This window comes from Chaetodon trifascialis, chromosome 12 (genome assembly GCF_039877785.1).
Source record: "Chaetodon trifascialis isolate fChaTrf1 chromosome 12, fChaTrf1.hap1, whole genome shotgun sequence".
NCBI classification, from domain to species: domain Eukaryota; kingdom Metazoa; phylum Chordata; class Actinopteri; order Chaetodontiformes; family Chaetodontidae; genus Chaetodon; species Chaetodon trifascialis.
In genome coordinates this window covers 15,086,937-15,098,660 of record NC_092067.1, presented here as the reverse complement: position 1 = coordinate 15,098,660, position 11,724 = coordinate 15,086,937, and the positions used below count along the sequence as shown (strand labels likewise).

The window sequence follows — 11,724 nt, the reverse complement described above, 5'->3', positions numbered from 1 at the left end:
ACACAGCCTGTCAGGTGTGTGTCTGGCTGAGGCAGCCTGCAGGAGACAGGGGCAGGTCAGCAGATCCCTTTCACATCATCAGTATAATCTCCTTCAGAAGCTTTCCCCACCCTGGAGGGGATTTTGGAGCTCAAACCGCAGGTGTCGACTAGGAAACTATATCCATGAAGGGAAAAATTGGAAGTTGAATATTTAAAAAAGGCAGATGATGAACAGCTTGAACACATGCAGCAGGGGATACAGCACATGTCTTAGATGAATTTTACAGCCGGGCTAAAATAAGCTTATGACCAAATGTGGTTACTCATCCTCTTACTGCTGCTCAGTGTAGACGTCCACGTGCTCAGCATACCGTTTGCAGCCTTTGACCACCTATAAAATGGTAAGACCACTGATATATTTTAACTTATATTAAAGGCTTGGTTGCTTAACATGGAAAGAAGTATATAACATGTAAATTAAGGCTCTGAATATGATAATATCTAAAGCAGGGACACATAAACAGGTCATTGTGTGGTGTGCAGTTTTCCTAATGCAGCTGCAACATATGCACATATTAAATTCTGTACATTCTGCCCCATACATACTCCAGTACACTGCATCATTTAGCATTTGCATACTTTTATTTCTAGATTTGTCATGTTTCTTTCTCTAATCCTTATTTTTACTCTTATTTTTTCACTGTTCATTTTGGGTTATCAGATTTTTAGCACAGTATCAACTTTTGAATAAAAGTGGAGATAATGCCGACAAGCTGTAGGAGGACCTGCTTTCTTTGGAATAAATTATAATATAAATCAAACAACAAAACACAGACTTGTTTGGCCCATTACACACACACTATAGTACGTGTGTGCGTGCGTGCGTGCGCTTCTGTGTGTGTGTGTGTGTGTGTGTGTGTGTGTGTGTGTGTGTGTGTGTGTGTGTGTGTGTGTGTGTGTGTGTGTGTGTGTGTGCGTGTGCGCGCGCGCGCGTATTCCGTCCGGACAGGAGCTAAACGTGTCTGTCTGCTGTGAAAACACTTTGCAGCTGACTGGAAATTCTCTCACAGCGTCAATCTACCTTGCTACTACAGCCTAGGTGCGGTCCTCAGGTTCCCCCTCTGAGCCGATTGGTAAGGAGTCTATCGGATTACACTCTGATTGGTCAGCTCCGGCTCGTCAGGCGGGTACGTCATCCCAGTTGCACTACCATCATTTCCCCCAGTCGAAATAACAGTGCTTTAGGATGCTGGAGCAAAGCGGTAGCGTATCATCAGGACCACAAGTCTGAGTGGGATGGAGACTGACTGAGTGAGGTAGGCACAACAAGGCTGTCTGTTCTGCCCGACATGGTGCGTGCAATGCGGGGTGAGCGTCTCTTTATGTTGCGGGATGCAGTACGATGTGATGCTTCTACTTTTCTGATAATTTTTGTTTGTAGATTTGCGTAATCGCAGATAAAAATCCGTCCTCCCTCATTTCCATGCGCTCATCCGCAGCTTTTCGGGTGTTGTAGGGCTTTGATCTGCGCCTCAGTCCGTTGCAGCTGAACCCGGTTGGGTCTCCAGTGATGCAGCTACTTTGGCTCAGTCCCCGTCTGAGCACACACTGATCCCAGTCCTGTTTCACAAGGGCCGTCACCTCTGCACTTCGAAATGCGTAGGATGCCCAGGACGATGGGAGATTCAGGTGGCCAAGTTACATATAGTATCTTATCAAAGTTTAAACAGATGTATTTATGCATGTTAATGGGGATATTTTTCCCCTCGCGGTGCTTGTACATCTTAGGAAATGCTTCAATTTTAAATGCAGCCTCGTATTCGACTTGAGAGAGAATCATTGAGTCGTGGAGAAATTAAAGTCCTTCAGGTTCTGCAGTCAGCTGACATAATTATTCATTTAATGTAATTATTATTTATTTTGGTCAGTATTGAATGCTGCTGCTTCAGTCACACTTTGATGTTACATTGGCTCACTGGAAGATTAAAAATGAGAAAATGATTATTATTATTTATTTTTATTTAACCTTTATATTTATTATGATAGCCCTCAGCTCACAAGGAAGAGTCCTCTAGTCAAGTAATTCTAACAGCTGTTTATCATGTTATTCATTTTAGTTGGAGAAACTTCATGTCACTTATTATCCATTTCTGACTCCAACCATTCTTCAAGATGTCACTTTGCCACTTCTGCACCAGACAGTGTGATGACAATAATCAGAATAGCTTTAGAAGTTCAAAGTGAAGAGCGAGCGAGCTCTCTGGAGGAGCTGTGTTTCCTCTCGCTGCCATTACTGGGACATTTTAGATCATTATCTGGATTAAATGCTAATGCTCTCTCTCTCACTCAACCACATGATGGTTTCCGTTACATGTCCATCTGCTGGTACAGTAAGTAGTGGTCAGAGCCGGACCGGCCACCCGTGCGTCTAGAAGCATCTTTTTGCTTGTTGTGCTGGCTGCTGAGCTCGTCTTCATGCTGTAACGACGTGTCTGTGACCGCTCTCACTAATCACATTTCTTTAAGGTGTAATTAGTCTAGTTAGTCTAAAGCCTTAATCCCTGGTTTAAGTGTACTGTAACTTTGCTTAGTCAGTGTTGCTTCTCTTGTTACACTGGGCTTATAAGCAGCATTGATGTAGACGTTGGCAGTGCTTTTAGCTTTGAAATAAATGACTTGTTTAAGGTCTGTGTGGAGGTAGTGAAGATTGTTGGTTTTAAAATATTTGCATAATGTTAATGCATCCTTAGGTCTGTGATGGTTACTGAAGTGGAGACAATGGTGCAGTATTTCCCCGTACATAGGCCTGCTGCTGTAATAACAGGTCGACACGTGTGCGGCGTCTCTTCTTGCTGGCTAGTTCTCTTCCCTAAAAGCACAGCTTGACACATTCTTTGTTAATGTGTAACATCTCTGACCTGTTGGAGAATGTGCAGAGGGCCAGTGCGAATAGTAACGACTTAGATTAAACTTAACCTCTCCTCCCTCCCTCACACACACACACATGCACACACACATAATGCAGCCCTTCCTTGGCAGCTTCACAATAAATAATTATAGCAGAATTCTATTAGAAACAGCTGAAATTATATGTTACAATGCATAACACTGAATCCTGGTTTGCCTTTTCCTTGAAACCAAACAGGTTTAAAGCACTTCTGTTGTGTGGGCTGCAAAGAGCACAGTGGCTACTAGGCAGCAACTAGCCCAAATATGCTGAGTCTCACCATGTGACCTAATTCCTCATACACCTATTTACAAAACTTGTTGTTAATATGCAAATTCAATGGATAATTTTAGCACGGACACGACTTGGATGGAAATATCAAAACTGCTCCATAATTTTAATAACAACCCAGTCGGGGTACCTTTTCTAAACTATGACAATGATGGAAAACCATGTCAGACTATTCAAAGTCCACATGAGCTTCAAACAGTCTATATACTGAGCTCAAACTATAATATGTGCAATGCTTGTTAAGGCTAATTAGATGTGGTTTCAGGTTGAAGATAAACGAAGCAAAGCTGCAAAACAGCTAAATAAATCAACTCTACATGCTTGAAAGAATCAATAAGTGTTATTCATGCAACTCTTAGTGCAACAAAACTTACATAAGACAGTGAAGGAGATGTCATTGAAGCCTGATAAACGGCCTGATTGTCCAAAAATAACTGAAAACACATGTGACAGTACAGTAGCTGTAGGTCCTCGTGTTAACCTTCGCACATGAGATGCTCTTGTAGGCGAGTTGATGGGTTGCGTGCAGCTCCTGCCTCGCTGCTGTGTAGTGTGTTCCTCAGAAAGTGAACAATTTTGTGCATGTTGAAATTTTATGCAAATTTTATGCATTTTGTGTGTGTGTGTGTGTGTGTGTGTGTGTGTGTGTGTGTGTGTGTGTGTGTGTGTGTGTGTGTGTGTGTGTGTGTACAGTACATTTTTCCTGTGTGTATTTCCTGTGAAACTGGTCTGAGTTTAATTATTAGCCTTGTTGAAATTTGACTGGGCGGGGAGCATAGATTATTCACTATAAATAAACTGGCGTTTTTAATGAAGGGCAGGCAGCAACCACAAGATGTTTGTTTGGGAAATGGTGGTCATTTGTGCATACAATGATGGTTATTCAGTTAAATAATGATTATGGGCTGATCTCTTGTGATACAATATTATTATAGCATTATTGTAATTTTATCTGTTGCGTTTCTGAGGGAGAAGTGCTTCATTTCCTTTGTACACACTTTCACCTCAGCTCTCTACATAAAAATATATAAAACTAAAAGCTCTTCATATTACAGTGGGTAACTACAGTCCTCCACCTTTGCCTTGATAGTGAGACATTTTCCTCTTCATTTACACTGGTATCACGATGTATTTAGTGATTTTCGTATTGCAGCATTGCCTGTGTTTGAATGGTCTTATATCCTCTAATTCCCTGATCTCGAGTGCAATGAGTGGCACTGGAACATATGACTCAAGGATAATTGTGACTTTTTCCATCAGGATGTTCTAATTGCAACTACTGCAACAATTATTTCACCATCAATTAATCTTCAGGTTAATTTCTCCATTGATACTGTCTATTTTATGTCAGGAAATTGTGTAAAAACACATCATTGTTTTCTAGACCAACAGTCCAAAACCTTGAAAATATTCAGTTTTCTACCAGATAACACCATGAAAAGGAGACAATCCACACAGGTGAGAGGCAGGAGCTATGTAATATAAAAAAAAGATGATCAAAATCAAACATTGATTGACCAATCCTTTCAGCTTAAGTCTGCATTCAAAGATAGCTCATGCTCTACTGTTAGATTGTTCTACATGTATTGAATAAAAGTGCAATCAGCAGAGTGTAGGGGCAACATTATCAGCTATCAGAGACATGTGGAGTACTTGTTATATTGATTATCAGATAGTGAGAATGAGACAATGTGTGGTGAGAGACCCATGCAGACTCTGCAAAGTTTGTTTCCTTTTATCTTGAAATGTGGCTGACGGACAAATTCAAAACCGAATTTCGCTCCTGCTGACCCCGCGGCCTCGTGTGACGACGAGGTTTAAACGCACAGTATGTGATTTCTGCCACCAGGGGTCTCTCAATCAAAACAATAACAAAAGATGTAGTTTGATGATGTTGTGAAGACGCGTGGGATCGTGGGAGTTGTAGTCTTCCTTGTTAAACAACCACCATTGCGATGGAAATCTCTCTGACATGACTCAGGAATTATGGATGAGGTAATGTATTAAAGTTTTATTTGCGCTACATTCAGTCACTATGGCTGACTGCTTCATCGCTCTCTGACGTGTCATCTGGTGTTTCCCTGCTAGAGAAACCAGAGGGGGTTAAGGGGATATGTTGCCATTAACAAGTGACCCAATTACAGAAAAAAAATATAGATTTCTCAGGGTCTGAACATTGTTGGAAACATTTGGGATAATGTAAGTACACAGCTCAATAACATAAGTCTAGTTGAGGCATTTTAATGTGGAAATGTTACATATTATGCCTTAAAGATAGTATTGGATGAACAGATGTAAAAAAAAACATGAGGCCAGGAAGAAGGAGAGATTGTGTGGTGGTATAAGGGAGATGCACAGGATTGAGGGAGGATGAGTGGATGGAAGGAGAGATGAGAGGATGACTGGATGAGAGGAGGGGTGGATGAAGGGGAAAAGGGCGAGGACAAAGGAAAGGGAAGGGAGGGAGGCGGGACTAGTGTGTGTTGAGGATGGGTTCGGTTTCAGTAGGTTTGACAGGCGATAAGAAGCGAGGCGAGGCCGGTCAAAGATAAATAGATATACATGCAGCTTTTAAGACTGTCTACGTGTAGAATTAAATCTTTGAATGCTGTTTACTACATGCTCATTGCTCACACATTGAGGAACATCTTAAGAGCTTTTCCTCCTGGGAAAATCACCAAAATTGTCCAGAAGTGATGATTAGCCCCCTTTCGCCTCAAAATTGGCATGAAATCGTGCTTTTTCTGTGTTTTGAAGAACCCCAGGCGATTACAGCCTCCATTCCACTTTCTATTCACAGGACCTAATTAAACATGCTTTCCAGCAATAAAACATTTTTATTTTGTATCCTCAAACTACTGATCTGCCCAGTAAAACTAAACTGTGCTTAGGTAATTCCCTTCATGTGAAATTATGGCTTGTGTCTTGTTTATAAGATGAGTGCAGTAGTTGTACAACATACCCATGTAATTTTCATGGGTAGCAATATGAGTCCTTAGTAGTTACCTTCATTTTGAGGATCATCTGCAGATCATTAAAAGCCTTCGTCAAATCTGAATATTAAAGGTTTTCGTGGTCCTCTGGACTGGACTGCAGTTTTATTTCTATTATTGCATAGAGCATTTACCTGCTTTCAGTGCCTTGTTAGTTTGTGTGAGCATCCAAATATGTCCTCAGCTTTAATCATTATGATCCTCCCACACACATACTGTAATTGCTTTTTGTATTGAAATTTTAACGAGACTCTGGAGCTGCCTCCCAGCTTTTCTTCCTTTTTTCATTTATAAGATTCTTCTCACTTACCTGTGAGAACTGTCTGTGATGTTACATAGATTAGAAATTGAGGTTTGAGAATTGAGGTTAGAAATAAAACAATTTTAAATGCAATTATGTAGTCAACAAACAAAGGTTTATATTAGATATAGATAGACAATAAATTATTCTCTCCTGCTCTTCAGTTGCAGTTTCAAATAAGCAGAGTTTGGCTTGTCTACTGACAGTATTGGCAATGTTGTTCTGTACATGTTTATACATACAGTGTGTTGTTAAGCATACCGCAGCTATTGACAGATTTGTTCAAGAATTAATGTGAAAAAACATTGTGATTGCACAGCGAGTGGTCGGCAGCATTCAGCTCTATTCCATCTGTTTCATGGCTACAAATAGTAGACTGAAGAAATGCATTTTGCTGGGAGACATTGAGGAACGGTTCGAGCCCATGACTGGTTTCTAGCTACCTTATTAGAGGAATGAATCTGGACTGGGGCCTGTTGAAGTTTGGCTTGATTTCCCCAGTGAGCAGCAGAGCAAAGCATTTTTATTGCTGTTGCAAAAAGGACCCTGGAAAAGTTCTGCAGGAGCCATGACCCTCACATGGCAAAGCAGCTTTGACAATGGTGCCGCTCCTGACGTGGGCCAGCATCTCAACTCATGTAATTTAAATAAATAAAGTGTGCAGCAAGCATCATTTGTTCTAAGAGAAGAGCAGAGCTATGTTTATAGGTCTGTTGTTTTGGGTTTCAAGATAACAGATGATGTGTGTGAATCCTTTGTGGAGTAATGTGTTATTTTGTGTGGTGGTTGTCTTTGAAATAGAGACTAAATCAAGTAAATCCATTTGTTAGAAGACCTCAAGATGTTACAGAAGACATATTATATTATCTTTTCTTTTTTTAAAAAAGACTTCAATTAGATTTCTGTTGAATTAAGAAAATACATTTTTAATGAATGCTTTAAAAATAGAATAATATAATGATACAGGGTAATGCTAATACTAATTCTAAGACCATCGCTACTGTAAAAATGATACAGCGCGAGAAATCATCTAATCAATGTGAATGACTTTTCACTCTGCATCTGCAGCTATTTTTGGCTCGAAGGACTTGCTTACTGTACGTATTTTTCCAGGAGACACAGTGAGACACTCTGTCGTAATCCTTTAACATACACGCTCTCTGACTGGCAGCTTGTCTCAGTCAGCTGAGCAACTTCATAGTCTTAAACAGTCCTTGAGCTCAGCCCAAATCTGATTTATTTTACTCACGCTTCTACTATTCTGAATGCCTCAAAGACCGACTTGTACATTCAGGGATAACGAATTGCTCTCCTGGGGGGAAAAAATGGGCCAATACAAAAATCTATGCACAATATTTTCTCCATCTCCACACAAACAATCCAAAATGACCTTTGAAGGTATGAAAGCTGCCGTCTGGAGCCGTCTGAGACCCCTGAGTGAATTAAATGTGACACACAGCCGTTCTTACAGAGGTGTTGCGATGCTGTCAAACTTTCCATGGGAAAGTTCATATTGGACAATTTCTGTCCAATGTCTTAAAGAAGGAAACAGTTCGAGTTTCTGTCAGTAACCTTTAAATACCTACAATTCACCTTTTCACGAACCAAAACCACCATCTCTCTCAAACCTTAACCATAGTTTATTTGCTGTAGCCACAATTTTTTTCCTAACCTTAAAGTCCTCTTCCACTCATAAATGCTTGGATGTTTGACCCTCGCTGTGCAGACTGATGCACATGCAGAGTTTGATGCTGGAAGGTTGTTTCCACATTCATCTGCTGAAGGGGGAAACATCACAACTAATTTGGAACCGAATTGTGTTCCAGAATGTGACTTTTTGTGGGAAATAGTCGCTGAAGTTTGTTTTCAGCAGTTGAACTTTTGAAATCAACGATATTTGCGTAATAATAGACTGATTTTTTCAGTGAGGGAGAAGAAGTAAGCTTAATTTTAAGAACTGTTAAGAAGGTGATCTTTTGTGGGGGAAAAAAACATGCCAGATCCAAATGATTATTCAACAGGAGTATTTTTAAACATGTCTGGAGGGGATGTTTAACCATAGTTGCCATGGCTAGATATTGAAGAAAGTAAGAATTTTAAAAACATTGCAGTTGGAGGTAGAAAGCTGAAATTGAATGTAATCCAGGGTTTTACAGAATTGCCCAATAACACCATCCTTGTCTGCCATGGGGTTGTTCTATCCTATGTATATCAAGTATATATATATATTTCTACCATATATCTTATTGTACATATGACAATGAGAGATTTTCTGCACGGTTCAGTTAGCATTTTGACAGCAGCATATTCAGGTGTAAGTTAAAGTATATTCTCACGTGCTGCACATGTTCTCACAGAGACTCAGGACATTTCAGCTCCTCCTCTTCCTCACTCCATTGTAAAAGGTAGATGTTGTGGATCCTGTTGTCTCATATTGAACACTGAATGTTTAGAAATGATATAATTACAGAAGACCTCTATTAGTTTAGAGCGCCATAAAGGCAAACTTTCATCTAATGCAGTATGTGATTTGTTAAGTCATGGAGTAAATTAGCTCACTGTTTGCCAGCAGGAAAGAGTCCCTCTGGAGCTGGGTCCCCTCATTTAAACTCCCACTGAAGTCCCAGTGCTGTGGACACTCTCAGGGCTCGCGCAGTACTCAGCTGAATATGCAATATGGTACACTAGTGTCCAAATCAGCCAGTTAAACATTTTCACTCATTGCATCGTCCCCTGATCATCCTGCTGTCTAAAGCTCATCCTGATCTCACTGGGTTTGGTTCATTTTACAGAGCAGAATGATGCCACGTTTGTGTCCACATGAAAGATAACAAGCCTGTTCAGCCTGCCACTCAATTCAACAGGAAATTATTAACAACACTTTCATTAATTAAGCCAAAGCTCCAAATATTGGGTAGCACCAGATTCTCAAGTGTGAGGGGATAACAAAATACTTCAATCACACAACCAAGACAGTTTCCACATTGTAGCATGTTTTATCAGCTTTGCTCCCACACAGTAACACTGTTATTCGGTCCCCCAATTAACCAAAAAGTATTTTAATAGTATGAGGTGAAAACTGAATGTTTCATTCATTCCAAAAATTCAGCAAAAATATTCTACATCAGCTCTTCCCACTGTCACAGCTTTGTGCTTTTGCTAACAGGCAAAAACAAAAAAGCAGATTGCACACAAATTGTTATATTAAGTCAAACAGTATTTGAGATGCTTGTATAACAGCATGTTGCATAACAGAATGGGCCTTGAGTGCACAAAAAAAAGATGATTTCAGGAAAAATAAATCAAAACAGAAATCCAGCCTTCACATCCAGCCACCTTGTATAGAAAGCAGTCTTTTATGTGCTAACCTGTTTGGGTCACTGACGGTCACAGTTATCACCTACAAGTATTTGAGCATCTCTTCCATGTGCTGTAGATGCTATGCATGATGATGATATAATGTTTTACCTTTATTTAATCCTCCAACATTTAGACAAATGCGAGAGTGGCCATCTGTGAAGACAAAACGTGCTAACATTGAAAAGTGTGAAAATCACAGGTGCTTATACTGTGCATGTGGCAATTATGAAACAGGTGCAAAACGACTCTAAATCAGTTGATCGGCAGTGAGCAATGCTGGAGTGACGCATGCGGGACACGACAAAATGTAACGGCGTCTCATGCATAATGCAGACACACTAATATGAACAACGGCAAAATGGTAGATGACTTTGCAGCCGAGCAAATGTTCTAATGCTCTATATGCTGGTTAACGTTTGATAGTTCATTTGAGGGACAACACATGAGAAGGATAAAACATACTGATGCAGTTCCAGACATCCATCATGCACTGGTAGTTCAAAGTGACAAAGATCTATTGGGTCAAGAGTGTTTGTGCTTAAAAAACATGCATTGAAAGAGAGAGCAGGTGCCTTGCTTTATCCATATTTATAGCTGTGTGATCAAAGACCGAAATAGCAAGTAGGCAAAACAAAGCTGCCCACAAGAACATAGAGTATAGCCTGTCAGGGAGAGAATTAGTGCTTTCTGCTGGTAATAAAAAGTAGATTCATTTTCTTTGCGTGCGTGTGAGGCAGTCTGCTCTATGTTTCAGGCTTTATAATGATGCTCGTGTCAACATTATTAAGCCAATCCTCACTGCAGTGTCCTGCACTATCGCCAGACTAGGTCAAAGACGTCTTATGAATCCCTTTCTCTTGATCCAGGGCAGTTGCCTCAGAAAAATATGAGAAGATGCCTGTGATCTAAGTGCTATTCCCCTCTCTCAAAGGGGGGGCCGAGCAACGGGACAGCCTGTGAAGGTGACACTGTAGCAGCACCTTGCACAAAGCAATGCACAGCCTGCCTGGAATTGATATTCCTCAAAATCCCCAGCCAATTACTGAAGTGGAGCCTCGGTGGTGACTGCAGAAAACGTATGAGGCAAACCTCAGGGTGACAAGTGTTTCAGTCCTACACCATACATTTTGATCTGCTTTCAGCGCAACATCAATTCTGACTTGTGTTTTCTTGTACAAGTGGATAAATGTCCTGAATCTGTGCAGTGTGTCCTAAAGCACTGGAGCTGCCCACTGCAATGACTGCTCGAAAAGAGCTTTTAATTGAAACATGAGTTAAATAGAAACATTTCAGCCAAAGGAGTCGTGCAGACCCAACCATTCGATCATCCCCTGAAGGCTTCCTTGAGCTCTTCTTCACTTGTTATTCTCCCGTGCCAGTGGAGAGCTCGAGGGAAGGTAATATTGTTCTTCTTTTGCTTTTGCTTCATATCCAATTCATCAAATTAGTAATTTTAGGTTATGCATTTTTTTTTCTTCAGCAGCACAACTTGTTATTCAGGAGGCATTCTGCGTCGGAGGAGAGAAAAGGTCAACTCCTCTGCAACTTGGTAGGCAACATCTGTTGGGCGATATGAAAGGAGGGAGATCACAGACAGTTCTCTACCGGTTTTGTCTCTCAGGGAAGAGCTCTCCAGTCAGACACGCTTGATGAGAAAAAGTGATTTGTTTGGGGAATACAGAATTGTAGCGTCGTGCGTGTGAGAAAAATGACATGTCCTCTCGACTGTTTGCTGGAGCTCCAGTGTGAAAGCAACAGCGGGTTGAACTAAATTAGACCATTTGATGCAAAGTAGTATCTATCTTTTTGCAGAGTATTTAATCAGTCAGCCAGTAATTATATGAATTAATT

The 11,724-nt window shown here is 40.6% G+C and overlaps 1 protein-coding gene across 2 annotated transcripts in view; it reads left to right on the top strand.

The window, feature by feature from the left end:
• The first annotated feature begins 1,216 nt into the window (after positions 1–1,216).
• Positions 1,217–11,724, top strand: part of b3galt1b (UDP-Gal:betaGlcNAc beta 1,3-galactosyltransferase, polypeptide 1b) — a 48,316-nt gene continuing 37,808 nt past the window's right edge. For both annotated transcript variants that reach the window (XM_070975950.1, XM_070975952.1), the window contains exon 1: positions 1,217–1,297. The gene's annotated coding sequence lies outside the window, so the exon portion shown is untranslated. The remainder of the gene's footprint in view (positions 1,298–11,724) is intronic.